Source organism: Dipodomys spectabilis, unplaced genomic scaffold (genome assembly GCF_019054845.1).
Source record: "Dipodomys spectabilis isolate Male_0828 unplaced genomic scaffold, ASM1905484v1 ptg000063l, whole genome shotgun sequence".
NCBI lineage: Eukaryota > Metazoa > Chordata > Mammalia > Rodentia > Heteromyidae > Dipodomys > Dipodomys spectabilis.
The window spans coordinates 4,441,124-4,460,619 of NW_024870740.1; the positions used below are offsets into that span (position 1 = coordinate 4,441,124).

The window sequence follows — 19,496 nt, forward strand, 5'->3', positions numbered from 1 at the left end:
AAAAATATATTGGAATATAAATACTTATATATATTCATACCCGTGCCTTTTTAGCCCTTTTATTCCTTGCAGTAAACACAATGCTACACATTCTTTTTTATAACATACACTTTAAGGGAAATATCATTTAAGTCATCTTGTAGTGTTGTCCATCTGTTCTGGGTTAGATGTAGGTGGAATCTACATCTGTAGATAGAATCTGACTGAGTAGTTTTGTGCTCCGGAAATGTTCTCCGACTGAGCATACCTTTTCCTTGTCTTCATTCTCTGTTTTTGTAAAGAACTTACGATTATTAAACAAAGTATATAATAAACATACCAGCCAATAGAGAATAACACTATAGTGTGGTGATATTGAAATAAAAGCATTATTAATATAAAAGTAATTTCATCTTACTCTAAGGAAATTGGGGACTTACTTGTATAAATGTGCCCAGGAAAAGAAGCACCTATTCATTTCCTCTTGCTACCTAATAAATTTCACAAACTTGACAGCTTAAACCATGCCTAGTTATTCTCTGACAGTCTCTGCAGGGCGTGCATTCAGGCATGACTCAATGTTATCCTCTGCTCATGGTCTAATGAGGCTAAGATCCAGGTATTTGGTCGACAAAGTCTTCATCTGCAGTATATTCCAGGGTTATACAATGTTGCCAGAATTCTGTTCCTTGCAACTGTAGATCTATTTCCCTGCCAGCTGCCAACCCAAAACTGCTCTCGGCAGGTTCAGACTGCCCATAGATCCTCAAGGCTTCCTACAGTTCTCTTTCACTATAATGCAACTGACTTCTCTGAGGCTATCAGAAAAATATCCCTTCCCTGTCTGTAACCATAGAAATAACTCTCCCAGCACCTCTGCCACCTTTTTGTTAGCTGAAAGCAAATTACAAGTTCTGCCTATACTTAAGAGGAGGAAATTATACCACCTGTGGTTCCCTTAGGGTGTGTCGCTACAAAATTTCATTAAAATGATGCTGGAGATAACCTTTTCAGATTGGATGTTTTATTTGGCTTGGACTGGTTTGATTTTGAGACAACACAGTCTCTCAAGTGCTAGGACTGCTGACATGAGCCTCCATAGCCAGCTTTCTTGTCACATTTGATTGGGCAGAACACATGAGAAAAGATAAAGACAAAGCAGAACAGAGGCTCACAGTACATTTGAATAGTAATTAATCCAAACAGTGGAGTGAAAAGACTTCAAACCTTCTACTCTGTGTAAATTTCTAAGAAGTAAAAAAAAGGGGGATCAGCATTTCAGCTAGTACAGAGTATCTTAAGTTGATGTAGACTTCTCTAACAAACTACTCTAAGTGGGTGGTTTATCAAAGAAAAACGTCTATTTCTCACTTCTGGCAGCAGGTCCAAGATCAATATGCCAGAAGACTCAATGTCACTTAAGGACCTGATTCTTGGCTCACAGTAAGCCATCTTTTGGCATGGGGACAAAGTAGCTCTCCAAAGTCTCTTATGAGGGCTCCAATCCTCATGAGGGCCCGACCTTTTGACCTAATGGCCTCCTGAAGTTCTAGCCTTCTAATATCATCATATTGGGGATGAGAATGTCAACAACTTAATTTGAGGGAAAGGAAACATACAGATTGCACTAGCTGATAGCTCTGTATGAATCAGATGCAAGTGCCACTTTCTCACATACCATAATCAAGCACAACCCTCAAGATGATGGGCTGACCAGATTTCATCCCGAACGCCCTCTTCAGCCAGCACTCCTGTGCAGAGCAAGCTGGCAACATAGAAGGAACCACTTGGGAGAGGAGTAGCATAGTGCCAGGGCTCCTGTGTGTGATCTGCCCAGTTCTGGCCCCACTCCCTCCGGAACATGGATGCTTGCTCTTTCCATTATAAAGCATGTGACCTTCATCTGCCCTGACATGGGTCAACCTGGGCACAGGGAAGAACCAGCAAATGTGAGTGGGAAGCCAGAAAGCAATGCAGACACAAAGAACAGAAGTGAAATGAATGTTCAATCCGGGAAGTTGATAGTAATGGTGGCAGAAAGAAATACAGATGTCAAGAGAAGAAATCAAGTTAAAAGACAATGGAATGTTAGCAAAGAAAGGCCTGTTAGATCAGAAAGTTCGAAAGTAGAATCAGGAGAGCTTGTCTATACATCAAGAGAGTGAGACATGAATGTGCAGCAGACTTCTAAGGGCTCAGAGAGGAAGAAATAAGAATTGGAGAAAGTGTACCTTGTAATATTTTGCACATTTTATAAAATGGGAATATTTTCTGGGACTTCATATCTCTAAGCATTATGGTTTTATGTCAAAATCAAATAAAGAATAATGTGTATCTGTATTCATTAATGTATAGTGACTTTAGATCTAACTCTATCATGTGTTTCAACATTACATGTTTCAATTTCCCAAAATAATACTTAACATATGCAAAGCATTGAGCTTTGCAAACATTGCTTTTATCAATCCTTGTATCCCTAGGAGTAATTCTCCTTGTGTGTGTATTCTTTTGTAAGTGTGTGTGCGTGCGCATGCACACATGCATGCTTGCGCTCACACCTTTCTTGTAGCTTAAATGCGTGGTCTGGGCTCTGTTCCTGAGGTTTCTTTTTTCTCTCTCTCAAGACTAGCACCCTACCACTTGAGACACAGCTTCATTTCCAGATTGTTGGTAGTTTATTGGAGATAAAAATCTCATGGACTTTCCTGCTCAAGCTGGCTTTAAATAACAATCTTCAGATCTCAGCCTCTTGAGTAACTAAGTTTACAGATGTGAGCTACCAGGGCCCATCTTAGAAGTGATTCTTGTGTACATATTTTATATCTAAGCAAACTGAGGTGCCAGGAAATGAGGTCTAACTCTAGGGGCTTCATTGTCATGGGGCTCCACGTGAGTCTTGCTTCCTAGAAGCCTTACACCCTAGTACCACTGACTCACCCATCATATAGGCAGTGAAGCCCCAAGTCTTCTGACTCCTCCCCAAAATAAAAATTGCCATTGCTTAAAAATCCATGTTTTATATCTTTTATTTGAACTACAGTTGAGGAAGCTACACCATTATTACCTCCTGAGCCCTTACTATATGGCAAGCTCAGTATATAGTGTGTTATTTTTTTTGAGCTGCACAGCTTTCTGATACAGTTGCTATTGTTTTACAAGTGAGATGTCTTAGGTTAATGAATCTGCCCGAAACACTTAGGCAGTCACTGATGGATTTCAGAGTGAAGCCAGGTGTCCTGACCCCTGGTCACTGCTCACGCTGACTTCCTGATAATAGCTCATGTGAAATCATCTTCACATTTATCTCTTTCCTATTAAAAATGATAGTACTGCTGTTTAGTGATTTATCACCTCACATCAGATTTCATATTCACCCACACACAAATCTGTGGTTGATTAATTAACTAAAATTAGAAGACATTTTGATGATGAAAAGTTCTAAGTATTTCTATGAATAATAATTAGCATTAGTGTGGGACTCCAACTAAATTATGTATGTTAGTATTGGAAATCAATCAGCAAGGGGACGAAGGGGGGGAAGGGGGGGTCAGACATTGGATGATCAGAATAAGACAAGATGGATTAGCAGCACAGATGACTAAAGCAGGTATTAGCAGGGGAAAAAAATGAAAAAAAAAAATATTGAATACCTGGTGTGTGGTGAGCCCTCTGCAGGATCCTGGAGGGCATGCTAACTGAACACAACAGAAGTCGCCTCTGACCTGTGCATCCTGCAGTAACACAGCACCCAGAGCTGCCCTCCCTGCACACTGGAGCACATGCCAAGGAAGTCTGCAGCTGGAGAGGATGTGGCCACAGTAGGTAAGTGGGGGCCTGCATTCTAAAACTATGGCCCTGGTGACTCTGGGAGAGCTAATGAGGCAAACAGCAAGAGTGAAATATTGTGAGGAAAGCAGAACAGCAGGGTGGCAGTGAATCATTTCACTAATCCTAGCAACTCAGAAAGATGACATTCAGAGATCATGCTTGAGGAAAGCCAGCTTGGGCGGAAAAGTTCATGAGATCTATCTCCAAAATAACTATCAAAAAAGCCAGGCTAGAGATGTGGCTCAAATAGTAAGGTATCAACTGAACAGGCAATGAAAGCAAGTATGAAAACCCAGAATTCAAATACCATTACAACCATACATAGACAGAAAAAGAAAGAAAGAAAGAAAGAAGGAAGGAAGGAAGGAAGGAAGGAAGGAAGGAAGGAAGGAAGGAAGGAAGGAAGGAAGGAAGGGAGGAAGGAAGGAAGGGAGGAAGGAAGGAAAGGAGGGAGAGAGAAAGAGAGAGAGAGAAAGAGAGAGAGAGAGAGAGAGAGAGAACCAGGACAAAATCAGATAGTAATGCATTGATCAAGATAATTGTATTCATAAAGTACTTTGCTGAATGGAAACTCCTTTGTACAACTACTTAAAATAATAATAAAAAAGAAAGTATAAAACGAAAGAACCTTGTGGTCTAGGGAAGCATAGGGCTCTGCCCAATGATGTATAGTCCCTTTCCACAATGTTGGATATGAAGCCAGGCTTTGTGTCTGCACCTGCATATTCCTACAGCTTCCCAGAGTCCTGTGGACAATGACTGGGGAGATAAACCATGCAGGAAATGTTATAAAAAATAAAAATTAAAAATAAATTAAAAATGAAATAAAAGGCATTTTGCTACTACAATAAGACAGTGATCGGCTCACTGGAAAGGGTCAGAGCTTTGTACTGGAAATAAATTAGAGCCTGACCACCAGGAGAGTTTCAGTAAGGCTGGGCTTCACATCTAAGTTTCCTTTTGTTGTTTTTTTTTTTTTTTTTTTTAACCTGTTAGAAAACCTTCATTTAAAAGATCTGGAAAAGGTTCCTCAAAAGACTCCACATAGAGCTCCCCTATGACCCAGCAATCCCACTTTTGGGCATTTACCCAAATGTTCACTAAGACCACACTAAACAAGACCACACTAAAGCTACCAGCACGACTATGTTTATTGCAGTCTTATTTACCATAGGTAAGATATGGAACCAACCCAGATTCCCCTCAGTAGATGAATGGATCAAGAAAATGTGGTATATATACACAATGGAATTCTATGCCTCCATCAGAAAGAATGACATTGCCCCATTTGTTAGGAAATGGAAAGGCTTGGAAAAAATTATATTAAGTGAAGTAAGCCAGGCCCAAAGAAACATAGGTCCCATGGTTTCCCTTATTTGCAATAAGTAGCATATGTCTGAGTCAAGCAGAAAAGGTCAGATAAGGTGATGTTAGGGAAATGAACCCTAAGATATGTATTCAAATGTTTTTTTTTTCTTTCATGCGATTGTTTCTAACACATTTATAAGATTATTTCTTTGTTGCTTTGTATGATCCTCCCCCACGGTATAACCCCTGCTTTCACTGTATTTGATGTTGTTATAATTTGTGGAGGGGAGGGGAAAAAACAAATTGTTTAAATAGGGATACAGGTGGACCCATTGCAACAATGAGACGTACAAGTCGTTATGTCGAAAACGAACTTTACAACTTTGGTCGGGGGAGGTTGGGTGGAGGGGTGGGAGGAGGATGGGATGGGAAGGGGAAACAAATGAGGAGGCTACAATGCTTGATAAGAAATGTACTCATTATCTTGCCCATGTAATTATAACCCCTCTGTACAGTATTTTCACAATAAATTAAACAAAAATAAATAAATAAAAGACTTGGAAAAATAATCACAAACCCAGAAAATAAAATAAAATAAATTCTAGGGCTGGGAAGGTGGCTCAGTGGTAGAGCTCTTGCCTTGCATGCCTGAGGCCCTGGGTTCGATTCCTCAGCACCACATAAGCAAAAAGAAAAAAGCCGGAAGTGGCTCAAGTGGTAGAGCTAGCCTTGAGCTGAAGAGCTGAGGGACAGCGCCCAGGCCCAGAGTACAGGCCCCATGACTGGACCCAAAAAAAAAAAAAAAAAAAAATTAAAAAAAAATTAAAAAATAAAAATAAATAAATTCTAATTCAAGGAACTGTTTCTTAAAGTCCCTACGGCTACTAAAAAAAGAAATGACTGAGAAGCTGAGATACACGGATGCCTGAGTTCTCTGGCCCAGGTGTTGCGGTTATGTGAACTCTGGGCTATGGGGAAGGAGGAAGCCATTTCAGTCACGCCATTCCACAGCTCTCTTCTCACCATGATAGCGTGATATATGCATGCTGCTATGTTAAGAGATTACATCATCCTCGAAGGTCCCAAACTAGAAGTTGTCAAAATTGTAATCTCTCTCATAAGGCTCTCCACCACCCCTACCAAAAAGAGATTTTTTTTCCCTCAGATTGGTATCTAATAAATTCTCTTAGCCACAAATTCTACTTATAGGCAACTGGTAGCTTCTGGGACTGGAAGCTGGAATCCTCACCTTGTCTCTAAGAAATGGCACTTGCTTGCAAAAGTATAGTAATGCTGACAGAGGTGTGTGTCCAGTCATATGCTGCCTTGGATTATAAAAGGTTTCCATGACCTGCCCACCTTTCTGACTTGTGTTTTCAACAAGGAATCAATATCTTCAAAGGTCTGAAATAATTTCTTTCTTGTTCTATTAATTCCCTTTGTCCCTACAGGAGGAAATGTCCTTTCTTTGTATCTGACTTACTGTCATTTTTAGGACATGATCAGGGAGTCCTTCTCTTTCAGCATTGCTGTACACCTAAAGACTATAAACCCATGGGGTGAAAATTACTAATTGCATGTGTTTGACCATATAAATTAGAATAACTTGATTTTACAAAAAAAATGCAATGCCCCCCCAAAAGGAGCAGATCTTTAAACAATGTGTTCTGTTGTTAAGCTGTGATATTGAGTAAGATCAGTGTACTAATTTTTTTTCTTTTGGTAGAGGGATTGAACTCAGGACTTTCATGCGTATAAAGCAAGTGTTATGCCTCTTTTTTTCAGCCATGAAACTTGAACTCAGGGCCTGGGAGCTATCAATGAGCTCTTTTGCTCATGGCTAGGACTCTACCACTTTGAGCCACAGTGCCACTTCCAGTTTTCTGGTGGTGGAGATAAGAATCTCAAGGACTTTCCTGCCAGGGCTGGCTGTGAACTGAGATTCTCAGATCTCAGCCTCCTGAGTAGCTAGGATTACAGAAGTGAGCCATCAGCAGCCAGCTTTTGCCTATTTTTTTTAAGATAGTTTACATATATACATACATATATATATATATATATATATATTTGTCAAGGTGATGTACAGAGGGATTACAGTTACATAAGTAAGGTAATAAGTACATTGCTTGTCAAACTTGTTACCCCTTCCCTCATTTTTCTCCTACTTTCCCTCCCTGCTTTCAGATAGCTATTTTTGCAGTAGGGTCTTGCTTTAAGTCCAAGCCAGTCTAGACTGCAGTCCCCCTACTCATGCTTCCCTGCATTCATGGGAGATAATAGACATGTGCCACCACACCAAGTCATTGGTTAAGATGAAGTCTCATGAACTTTTATGCCTCAACTAGCCTCAAACTGCTATCCTTCAGTCAACATGTTCCATTTATAATGGGTTTATCAGGATAAACTCCATTATAAGTGAAGAAGCATCTGTATGCTGTGAGAAATATCATCATGTATATTTTACCAATGGCGTATTACATACTTGGTACTTTATAGAATTACTTTTATTTTTATTTCACTTATTTATTTTTTATTTATTGCATAAAATGGTGGGTTTCATTAAGATATGTCCACACACGTGTTTAATGTAGTTTGAGTTTATCCATCCCCATCAGTCTCTTGTCTCCCTCCCCATTTTCTCTTGGCTCCCATGCTCCCTTGTGATCTCCTGTAGAAATATTACTTCTAGCCAGGCACCATTGGCTCATGTCTGTAATCTTAGGTACTCAAGAGGCTGAGATCTAAGAATTACAGTTCAAAGCCAGCCAGGGCAGGAAAGTCCATGAGACTCTTATCTCCACTTAACCACCAAAAACGTAGAAGTAGAGCTGTGGCTCAAGTGGTAGAGCACTAGCCTTGAGTAAAAAAAAGCAGACATTTCCCAAGTTCTGAGTTCAAGCTGCAGTACCAGCACAAATACTAATATAGGCTTTTGCCTATAGCATACATACTTCTGCCTCTTGACCTGGTAAAACTAAGAATCCAAGAAATTAAAAGATTTGGCCAAGCTTCCAGAGCTAGAGCAATAGTTAGGATTTCCACTCCCTCCCGACTGACCCAAAGACCTTACTCTTGCCTAATCTGCCCTGTCAAGAGATCAGCAAAGGGAGTCCATAATCTTCTGGGGTTTTTGTGAGTAGGAAAAAAAATCATATATACTGGTTAGAAATACTGAGAGAAAATAAACATATCACAGGCTATCCAGTCTATGTATTCATCCATAAGTTTTGTCTTTAAACATAGATCACAAATGAGTTGTATTAGGATATTTGGGACCTTTGGACATTAGCTTTTTATTAGTGTATGTTGATTGTACAAAGAGATTAAGTTGTGATATTCCCATACATACACACAATGTACTTGGATCATATTCAACACTTCTATTACTCTTTCTTATCTTCCTCCCCAAGCTTCTCTTTCTATTTTTCAATTTTCTTGCAAATTTTTTGGGTTTTTTCCATATCTTGGAGTTCATTTTGATTAACATCATTTTATATGATCATATGTACATAACTATTGAGCTATTGTGATCCTCTATCCTAGACACATACTAATTACAAATGAGGGAAACCATAGCATCTATGTTTACTTGGGTCTGCCTTACTTCACTTAAAATGATTTTTTCCAAGTTTTTCCATTTCCTTACAATTAGGGCAATGTCATTCTTTCTGATGGAAGCATAGAATTCCATTGTGCGTGTGTGGTGTGTGTGTGTGTGTGTGTGTGTGTGTGTGTGTGTGTGTGTGTGTGTGACATTTTCTTGATCCATTCATCTATTGAGGGGCATCTAGGTTGGTTCTATATCTTAGCTATGGTAAATAATGCTGCAATGTCTTGTGAAATTTTAGTGGGTTTTGACCATATACTCCCCCACCCTCATTTTTCCCATTCCTACTTTATATTAGGATAGTTTTGAACACACATAGGAAAATAATCTCTAATATGGCTACTTAGTCACTAAGAAATATAGGAGATATAGGAAAATTGGAGATATAGGTCAGCCTTCCTACTACATAAGTGGACATATATAAAGCACTTAGAACAACGTGTTCCTTGTAGTAACCATTAGTTAAATGTTTAGCGGTTCTGCCTCAATGGATCCTTCAGTAATGGACTTTTGCAGCCAACACTCTGCCTGTTCTTTGGTCACAGATGGTGGAGCCAGGAATGGAAATCTGACTTACATCAACCCCATCAAATTTTCTCTCCTAGGAATTTACTTGGGAATTCTACACTATATCTATCAGCATGAAACACTGAGAGTCCAATTTCCCATATGTGCCTAAGTCAAACTGTTTGAGCAAGTGAAAAACAAAGGTGGAGAAAGGGTGAGAGCAGAACCACACAAGAGCATACTGATGTCATGTAGGCCCGGAGAGAAAGAGACAGAGACAGATCACAGTGGATCCCACTTCTGATTCCAGTCCTCTGTGAGATCTGACTTCACTTCTCTTGTCTATTCACAGCATCTTTTCCATTATTAGAGTATATTTTTGTACGTGACAATCAAATGATAGCTGACCAGAACAAAAATATAGTCTCTCCCTACCCTCAAAAAGAAATGGAATACTAGGAAAATCTGTAAGATACTCTAAGGCCCATGCTCTAATTCATTTACTACAGAAATCACCAAGGAAACCTTAAGTTGAGATCTCAGAAAATGCCAGGGAGGATAACTCCGCCTAGAAGACCATCAAGTACTCCTCAGTATTGTGGGAGGTAGATCTGCACACTGCTTTCCAGAGTGGTTGAACAAGTTTGCACTCTCACCAACTGTGTTGAAATACTCAGTTCTTGATAACCAGCTTCCAGCATGTAACAATCCTATCAATCGGCTACAACTTGCATATATAAGTAGTCATTTCTCAGTCAAATATAGTCTATTTATTCATTAAAGATGCACAGCTACGCATCAACCTTAATATCTAAACTCTACACCAGAAGTCCGGACCTCAGAACATTCCTTGGTCATGACATCTCACTATTTCCTGATGTCATGTTAAATTTCTAAAATATATTTTAAATCAAAAGTAAATCTCTAAATCCAAAAACTTTTTGAAGTTTTCGTGGAAATGAAGCATAGTTACTAAGAGCATGTACTTTGGACCTGGGTTCAAAGATTCCTGATTTTTGTTAGTTTGCACAAGTTATTTCTTGAAGCCCTAAGATCTTGCAACTGTAATGTGGGAAGAGTTGTACTTGACTCAGAGGGTTCACATGATCAAATGCAATTAAATAAGCATATAGGAAGTCCCTCGTAGAAAACAAATACTCAAAAACTGTGTTTATTAAGATGAAATGGTTCTATTTCAGCTCTTTAATGAGACCAATATTAAAAATAATTAATTGGTTTAGATAACCCTTGAAGAAAACTAGGATTGCATCCTCTAACAGAAGAATAGTTGGAAGGTGAAAGCAGACAAGTCTTGCTAATTAGGTGATTAATTTTTTCTTTCTTTCTGTTTAGTATTCCTATACTTTTATCCTGTGCCATTACGTGAGTCCAAATATTCCCTTTCACCTAAGTTTAAGACAGGAAATATAGGGCTGGGAAGGTGGCTCAGTGGTAGAGCGCTTGCCTTGCATGCATGAGGTCCTGGGTTCAATTCCTCAGCACCACATAAGCAGAAAAAGCCGGAAGTGGAGCTATGGCTCAAGTGGTAGAGCGCTAGACTTAAGCTGAAAAGCTGAGGGACAGTGCCTAGGCCCAGAGTTCAGGCCCCACGACCGACAACAACAACAAAAAAGACGGAATATAACAATTCTATAACTACAAAGACAACCTAAGCCTGAGAGCTCATGTAAACATTCCAACCAAATTCTAAAGAAGAAGCTAAAAGTGCTATCTATTTTTAATTAAATCTCAAAACCCATTTGACCAAATTTAGGGGGCAGGTATGGGGTCAAAATGATGTATGAATTGTCAAATAACCACTCCCCACAAATAATTTCCCTGCAGCACTTGGGAATGACATTGATTGAAAGATGACAGGTGATTTGTCACAAAGGCTGTTGGCTAAGATATCTCTTTAACATTGCTTTCTATCACCTGACTCCCCAGGGAAGCATTTTACTATACAACACTAGCCTAGGACTGAATTTGTTCTGAAGGAAAAGAAAGCATAGCCAAGCTCTTCCTGAAAAGCTTCTCTGTGAGAAAACAGGCTCATATATCTTTGTCCCCAGAATCCATTTTCCAGTTCGTTTCCTAAGCTTCTGACAGATGAGAAAAAGCTCTTCCAATCATTCAAACAGCAAGCAAGAAGGAATAAAAATTGAAGCTTAATTAACCTTCTAGAGGAAATGAAATGTGACTCTTTTCCCCATAACAAAAGTCTTTCTGAACCCTGATTAGTGTGTAGTTTGAAAAGAGTCAATTAAAATTAAAGCCTCCAGCAGAAAGCAAGTACACTTAACCACTTGGTTAAAAAACTGTTCTGTTTCATCTGGCATTGGTGACCCTGGCAGTGACAACTCACAACAGGAAGAAAACTCTACCTGAGTGGCTAAACTTCCATTTACTACACATGTAGCAAATTGTCTGTGATTTTACATTGTACTCTGGCCTGAAATTTGAGCTACAGAATCCAAACATCCGTCGGCTTTGTCCATCAACAAGTAATTTTCTCAATGTATATCTAAGTAATGTTCTTAATCCATTTAGCTGGATTTGTAAAGCTTTAAGTCTATCTGGAAAAAAATTAGAGCAAACAGTACTAATACCAACCATAGAATAGATATGAAATGAATGTAATTGCCCTGCTTTCCTCTTAGCTTCTTTGATATTGTTTTTGGAAACTGTATACACAAACATATTTTTGCAGATGTGGAGGATAGATAAATAATAACCTTTATTTTGGAAAATATATCAAAATAATTTTATCATGTATCTCTCTTTTTTATACAATAAGTTCCTAATTAAGATGGTGTTTAATGCTGTTTGAGAAATTTTCATTTCTGTTTTAAATCAACAATATTTGCAGCTCAGTTAGACCCAGCGTGAAATATGTTATTAATTCAAGGATGAGTTTGAGATGACATTACTTAAATATGCCCAATATTAAAAATAACTAGGACTGTGCCATTATTAAAAATAATTTAGCACTGATGCCAGAAGTGTTTGTATGAACTTCTGAAACTTAAAAGTACATTATTTTATATAACAAAGGTAGCACTGTAAGTCAATGAAAAAAACTGATGTTTTAAAGTGGTATGGTATTGGGAAGAAAGAATAAAAAATGAAACTGGATCTTCATTTCACACTAATAGATCAACATATAAAAATTAAAGAACCTCTCCAATAGAAAATAAAATGCAGAACTTCTTTATATCCTAGAAGTTGAATAAAAATCACTAATTCAAAATTCATAAGCAATGAAAGAAATAAAATTTGACCACTAAAATAAAAGGTAAAGATGTTATCTAAGAAAAATGCCATAAACAAGCATAAAGGACAAGCCAGGCACTGTTGGCTCATGCTTGTAATCTTAGTTGCTCAGAAAGTTGAAACTTGAAGATCACAAAAACCAGCTAGGCAAGAAACTAGCTAGCAAAAGGCTGGAAGTGGAGCTGTGGTTCAAGTGGTTAAGCACCAGCTTTGAGCAAAAATGTAAGTACTAGGAAAGGAGATCAAGCCCTAATCTAGTACCAGCACAAAAAGAAAAAAATAACAAACATACATATTATAAAATATGAAATACATTTATATGTGATTTAAATACATTTTATATAATATAGTTTATAAGTTAAAATTGTTCTGCAGATTTGTCAAAGACAATTTTCACAGAAATAAAAAAAACTTTTCGAGAATTTGTGTAAAACTAAAAGAAAAAAAACCTCCAAATAGCCAAGACAATCTTGAGTAAGTATAACTTAACTAAAAACATCACTATCTGACTATAAAATCCAGCTGTTCCTCAAGATCCATAAGTTCTGCATCTTCATATCAAAAACCTTTGGGACGACAGTCATGTGTAGTGAACACGTACAGACACTTTCATTCTTGTAGTTATTGTCCAAACAGTATAACCTAGTAACAATTTTCATATCAATTAAATCTTATGAAGTATTGTAAGACATCTAGAGATGATATAGGATGGATGATCTCACTAGATAAGGTAATATGCATAAGTTACGTGCAGATACTGAACCAGTTCAGGAACCAGTAAGGAACTTGAGCAACCACTGATTTTGGCAGATGGTTCCAGCACAAGAGGGTAAAATCACACTTCTTTTGCCTTTCTATTCTTCCTCGGTCTCCAATCAATTATATGGGACCTACTCACAAGGAGTGTAATCTTCCCCATTCATTCCACCAATTGCTATAACCATCTATTCCAGAAATATCCTAACAGAAATAACGCTTTACCAATCATTTAGCCCAGGCAAGTTGCCACCTGAAATCAACCATTATAGCTATAGTAATCAAAACAAGCTGGTAGTGACAGAAAGGCAGACATGTGGACATAGAAAACTCAGAGCAAGCCGGGCGTCTGTGGCTCACGCCTGTAATCCTAGCTACTCAGGAGGCTGAGATCTGAACATCACGGTTCAAAGCCAGCCCGGGCAGGAAAGTCTGTGAGACTCTTATCTCCAATAAACCACTAAAAAACCGGAAGTGGCGCTTGGCTCAAGCGGTAGAGCGCTCGCCTTGAGCTGAAGAGCGCAGGGACAGCACCCAAGCCCAGAGTTCAAGCCCCACGACCAACAAAAAAAATAAAAGAGAGAGAGAGAAAAAACTCAGAGAAAATTTCCAGTCCTTTGATCTTGAATAGAGGCAGCATGTAATGAAGTGCAGAGAGAGAGAGAGAGAGAGAGGAGAGAGGAGAGAGAGAATGGGGAAAAGAAAGTCTCTTCAATATATAGTATCAAGAAAACAACATAAAGAAGCAGAAGAATGAAATTGGATCTTTAGTTCACACCATACACCAAAAACAACTCAAAATGGATTAAAGAACTTAAATATAAGGTGTGAATCATAAAACTACTAGAAGAAAATATAGGGAAAGGATGCTTCACATTGGTCTAGGGAATTATTTTTATATGATCCTCAAAACACAGACAATCATAGTAAAAAAATAAACAAACATCACAACAAACTAAAAAGCTTCTACAAAACAAAATAAAACATTCAACAGAGCAACGAAATATGGGGGAAATACTAAAATTACCTAGGAATAGCAGAAAAAATTTACAATCATGCATCTATGGTTTACATCCAAAATACATTTTGAGTACTCAGGCAATTCACTAACAAGAAAACAATCTGATTTTAAAATGAACAAAGTATCTCAATATATGTATTTCTCAAAAGAAAAGTATACAACAGGTATATGAAAAGGTACTCAACATCATGAATCACTAGGGAAAAGCAAATAAAATCACAGTGAGCTATCACCTAAACCCGTTAGGATGAGTATTCTCAAATATACTTAATGATTAGAAAATTAGCTCATCTGATTATGTATGCTAAGGAGGGCCACCTGAGATATACAAATACATATATATGTATGTATACATATATACGAATATATATATATATATATATTATCCTAAAGTTCTATCCTGGTTTCATTTATGATATAAGATACATCACAAAATCTACATAAACTTTTTCTTCTTAACTGGCCAACATTATGCTTTAGTCATGTTGGGAGTTTTCAAAACCTCATGTCATAAGGAAAATCATTTCCAACACGTAAAATCTACATTTCCTAAAGAGATTCCAGTGAACCACCACAAAGTATACAACCAGTAGCCACCAGTTAGAGCCAGTCTTAGAACTATATTCAGATATTTCTGAACACTAATGTTGCTCTTAAACTCTAGAACATACAACTTCTCAATGCAAACATATTAAGAATCTTACTATGTGAATGCCAGTCCCATTGGCCATCTAATCCCTAGTTCATTCAAAGTCCTCCAGAAGCTGTAAATTAACAGAAACACACATTGGAAACAAACAGTTACCACAGATAACAACACTGTCAATTATGGAATTTCTTACATCTCTCAGACCCTTCTAAAAAGTACTAACTCCAACACAGCTAATTCACAAACCTCAAATAAATTCCAGCCCCGTCTCAATAACTAGTCTTCTATATTTAGAGCCTCAAAGTCACCCATGGGATGTCAAGGAAAGAAAGGGACAGTTGACTAATAAGGAAAGTTATGATCCAACAACTGTCACAAATCAATTCAGAAACATCATATGACTTGCTGAAATCTATCCAGCATTTTCTTTACAATTAGACCAAATATGTTCAGAAAGCAACTGCTATCAACGTGATTGTCTTCTGTTCCTTCAACATACACCCTAGGGCCCTGTATAATTAGATGAGCCTCCAGATGATTGTCATCAAACTGTGACCTACACTTCGTCAAGTCCATCTTGCCTTTGCAAAAACTGAAAGCAACTCTCAGTATGTTCTTTATTTTTCAGAGCACCTGACATGGGAACTTATCAGGAAAATTCATAACAGCACTAGGGTTTCTTCTTCAGACGGAATGTGACTTACCATTTATAACTCAAGGTGAAAACATACACAAACACACACACACGCACACACGCATGCACGCACGCACGCATGCGAGTGCACATACTCAGGCTCAAGCATACATTTATTGGCTAGAATAATCCTAGCTAATAAAACTGACCCTGCCTTTTTACTGACCAACCAACCACCTTTTGAATTATTATAATAACCAATACCTGGATAGTAACTTCAAGATAAATAGAATCATTAATTTGAAAGAAAAAAAAACACATAGTTATAGTTGGCAAGGCTATCCCATGAAACTTTCTATTCTTCTGTTTGGATCTAGGTCAACTAAAAATCTTAGAAAATGGGATTAAAATATTTCTTGACACAATTGTCCTTACATTTCCTGGGAAATGATATTGGTGTACTGAAAAGTTACCGTGTGGCCATTGCACTTGGCTGATTTTTAACTAAGTTTTAGTTCCTTTGAGCTGCTATAAGAAAGATACCATTTCTGAGTGGTTCATAGAATTTTAGTTCTCACAGTTCTGGAAGCTGGGAAATCCAAAGCCAAGACATTGGCAGATTTCATGTCTGGTGAGCACTTGCTTTCTAGCTGTATCCTTACACAGTGAAGAGGCCAGGGAATGCTCAGGGACTGCCATTATAACGTAATCACTTGCTAGTACTTTCACCTGCTAACATTGCTACCCTAGCATTTCAACATACAAATTTGGAGGGACACAAACATTCATTCTATTGCAATAATGCAATAGAATTATGCAATGAAGAAAACTGAAAGCAGACTTTGACTATAATGGGAAAAATGTTAAGATAGATGATAAGGTTTTACCTGGGCTCAGCCATAGCTGAGCTATCACAAGATTCTTGTATCACAAGATTTTTTCCTTAAAACTCCCTGATAAATGCCAGTCTGCTTTGAAGACAGTGCCTCCCTTGATGATATTCAACTAAAAAGATTGTCCATAAACAACAACAAAAATAATAATAATAACATTTCACTGTTCCTAAGACTTTGGGGAGTTTTGCATCCATGCCTTGGTTTCATGACTGATCTTCAGCAAACATCATGAACAAACATCAGCTGTGTTTTTAATGAAACAGACTACTTCTGAAAAATTGTTTGACAAGATAGATATTCCTGAGGCTAGCATGGCCTCAAAAATTGTCTTCCACTTACAGAAACATAAGAAAAGTAGCCATGTTAAAAGCAGCCACATCCACATATGTGAGAAAATTCATAGACAATTGATCCCGTTTCTGTAATAAACAACTGAAGGAAGAAATGGCACAGAAAAAACAAGATTTGAGAAACATAAAACATAAAGACAAGTAGAACATGTGACATTCTGGAGCCAATCATGAAAATACTACTATAAAACAGCATCAATATAAAATATCATTGTTATAGTATAAACTGTTATGATAGAACTGTATTTGCGTAAGGAAAGGTTCATATTTTCAGAACTATTTATTTCAGTATGTAAGAATAAACTTAAATGTCTGAGATTTCCTTAGAAATATACTATATAGCAAAGATAACAAAGGAAAAAAAAAGCAATAAAACTTTGATGTCTTTTTAACTTGGTTGATTCAGGAGCATTACTTTCTGTCTCTGTAGTGTCCATTTGAAGCAGATAATGAAAAACTTACATATGACACTGTATATTTTGTTGTAAATATCTAAGATAAAAAAATTGATGTATGCAAAATTGTTTAGAATTCTCTTTCAAGAAAGTTTTCTCCACATCTTAGTAATAAAATATTTGCTACCCCACAGGTAATTTTTTTTCAGCTACAATTAACAGTATTCATTGCCTAACCACACATTGCTGTTTTTGTTAAACTGAATCCTATAAAGTTAGGTGTGGCTTCTTAGCCTATGATTCAGAAAACAATCAATAGAAGAAAGAGTCATCAAAGGTGTAAAGGACTAAGAAAAAAGGAAGGAGATTCTTTTCTATGATTAAGTTTAAGGCTGTGTTACTAACAAATTGAATTTTTGATGAAACAGCTTTTAAAAATATTACCTCATCTATTAATTCAATTCTGTATGGTAAGTAATACTGTAAGGATGAGGAAGTTCAGAAGGCCTGAGGAAGAATTAATAAATGATTCAAGGGAAAACTTTTCTAGAAGGAAATATATACACACATACATATATATGTATGTGTGTATATTTGTGTGTACGTATATGTGTGAATGTATATTTTTTTCTTCCATAAATTCTCTTCCACCCTCTTAGAATTTAGATCTAAGAACTTAGGTTTTAGGTCACAAGTGTTCAACGTATGAATATCACAATTTTCATATTATGACTCTGCTTAAAAATTAAAATAAAATAATAGCCATGCACTAGTGACTCACACATATAAATTTAGCTACTCAGGAGGCAGAGATCTGAGGGTCACAGTTCAACATCACCCCAGGCAAGAAAAGTTTGTGAGATTCTTATCTCAGTTAATTACAAAAAAGCTATGACTCAAGTGGTAGAGTGCTAGCTTTTTTTAATATATATTTTTTATTGTAAAGATACTGTACGGAGGCGTTATAGTTACATGAGTAAGGTAATGAGTACATTTCCTATGGAGCATAGTTACCCCCTCCTTTGTTTTCCCTACCATCCCTCCCCTCCCACCTCCCCAACTTCTCCCTCCCCCACTCCAAAGTTGTAAAGTTTGTTTTCAACATAGTGTCTTGTATATCTCATTGCTACAATGGTTCAACCTGTATCCTTAGTTCAGCATTTTGTTATTTCCCTTCCCCTCCCCAAATTAGAAAAATTTATATACAAGATGTAGGGCACTAGAATGAAATACAGTGAAAACAGTGGTTATAACATGGAGGAAGAAAATACAAAAGAAACAAAAAAATCACATAGTACATTAAAAGTACATTAAAAACAACTGCAAGAAAGAGAAAACCTCTTGGGGTTCATGTTGCTTAGTATCATCTTATATGGTCATACACACATAGCTTTTAGGCTTTTCTGCTTGTCCTGGACTTATACTAGTTATTGCAAATAAGGGAGACCATGGGACCTATGTTTCCTTGGGCCTGGCTTACTTCACTTAATATAATTTTTTCCAAGTCTTTCCATTTCATAACAAATGGGGCACTGTCATTCTTTCTGATGGAGGCATAGAATTCCATTATATATATATATATATATATACATATATATATATATATATATATATATCTCACATATCACATTTTCTTGATCCATTCATCTACTGAGGGGCATCTGGATTGGTTCTATATCTTAGCTATGGTGAATATATGCTGCGATAAACATACTTGTGCTGGTAGCTTTAGTATGGCCTTGTTTGTGATCATTTGGGTAAATGCCCAAAAGTGGGGTTGCTGGGTTATAGGGGAGCTCTATGTGGAGTCTTTTGAGCAACCTCCATACTACTTTCTAGAGTGGTTGAACAAGTTTACACTCCCACCAACAATGCAGTAGGGTTCCCTTTTGGCCGCATCCCCTCCTGCATCTGCTGTTATCAGATTCCTTGATTATAGCCATTCTAACTGGAGTGAGGTGGTATCTCAATGTTGCTTTGTTTTATATTTCTTTGATGGCTAGAGAAGTTGAGCATTTCTTCATGTGTCTATTGGATATTCTTACTTCCTTTTCAGAAAAGTTTCTCTTTAAGTCTTTAGCCCACTTATTAATCGGGCAGTTGTTTCTTTGAGGATTTGTTTTTGTAGGATTCAATTTTTTGAGTTCCAAGTATATTTTAGATATGAGACCCTTGTCTGTTGTATGGCTAGTGAAGATCTTTTCCCAATCAGTGGCCTTTTAATTGATCTTGCTTGCTATGTCCTTTGCCATGCAGAAGCTCTGCAGTTTCATGCAATCTCATTTTTCCAACC

The 19,496-nt window shown here is 37.4% G+C and overlaps 1 non-coding gene across 1 annotated transcript; it reads left to right on the forward strand.

Annotated features, from left to right (window-relative positions):
- Positions 1–4,395: 4,395 nt before the first annotated feature.
- On the forward strand, positions 4,396–4,596 carry LOC122108705. The gene has a single exon (XR_006147612.1). It is a non-coding gene; the product is annotated as a small nucleolar RNA SNORA73 family (small nucleolar RNA).
- The last annotated feature ends 14,900 nt before the right edge of the window (positions 4,597–19,496 follow it).